The 792-nt window shown below is 67.2% G+C and overlaps 1 protein-coding gene across 2 annotated transcripts in view; it reads left to right on the forward strand.

The window, feature by feature from the left end:
• CCDC9 (coiled-coil domain containing 9) overlaps positions 1-792 on the forward strand; it is a 19,152-nt gene that overhangs the window by 244 nt on the left and 18,116 nt on the right. Inside the window, exon 1 of one of the 2 annotated variants that reach the window (XM_015569325.1) lies at positions 526-653. The exons of the other annotated variant lie outside the window; for it this stretch is intronic. The gene's annotated coding sequence lies outside the window, so the exon portion shown is untranslated. Of the gene's footprint in view, positions 1-525; positions 654-792 lie in introns of those variants that run through there. 2 annotated transcript variants of the gene reach the window in all.

Raw genomic sequence — 792 nt, forward strand, 5'->3', positions numbered from 1 at the left:
ATGGCGAGTGGGCAGGGCTCCAGGGGGCCCGGAGCGTGGACTGGCAGCGGGAGGGGGTGAGGCCGAAAAGTTATGCCCGCGCTGGGGGGCGGGGCCAAGATGTAACCCCGAGAGCTCGGGGGCGGGGCCGGGGCGCTGCCTGGAAAACGCTGGAGGCGGGGCCAGAAAGTTTTGCCTGATCTGGAAGTGGGTCCAGGTCCCTGGCGGGGGAGTCAGGGGCGGGTCTAGAGGCTGACGGGAAGGCGAGGGCGGGATCCAAAAGTTGCCGGGGGATTAAGGGGCGGGGCCAGGGTCCTGGCCGGGGAAGTGCTGGGGTGGAGCCAGAAGGAGGCGTGTCCGGTGAGAACTGGCGAGTCGGGGGCGGGGCCGGCGTAATAACGCGAGAAGGAGGGGGCGGGTTCCAGCTGTTGCTTAGGGAAGGGAGGTGGGGCCAGAAGGTTGGTGGGGGAAGTCGGAAGCCCGGCCAGATCAATGACACCAAGTGTGGGCGGGGCCAGAAAGTTTGCCCGGCGGGGGGGCGGGGCCGTAGCGTTCCCGACGGAGTCGACGTTGGCTCTCTTTCCTGTTAAGCCACGGGCAGGTCGGGGAAACTCTGCGTCCTGGCGGGGAGAACATCACTGGGAAGGTCGGGCCAGGCGCAGGAAGCCTCGCCAGTGGGTACCGGGCCTGTTTTCGGAATCTTTGCAGGGAGGCAGCTGCATTTTTTTCGCGATGGTGGGAACGCGGCTGGGACCACCCTGAGGGAGGCGTGTCGATATTCTCTGGGCGTCGGGGCAGCCTGTAGGAGTGGGG

Source organism: Myotis davidii, unplaced genomic scaffold (assembly GCF_000327345.1).
Source record: "Myotis davidii unplaced genomic scaffold, ASM32734v1 scaffold566, whole genome shotgun sequence".
Classification (NCBI taxonomy): Eukaryota; Metazoa; Chordata; class Mammalia; order Chiroptera; family Vespertilionidae; genus Myotis; species Myotis davidii.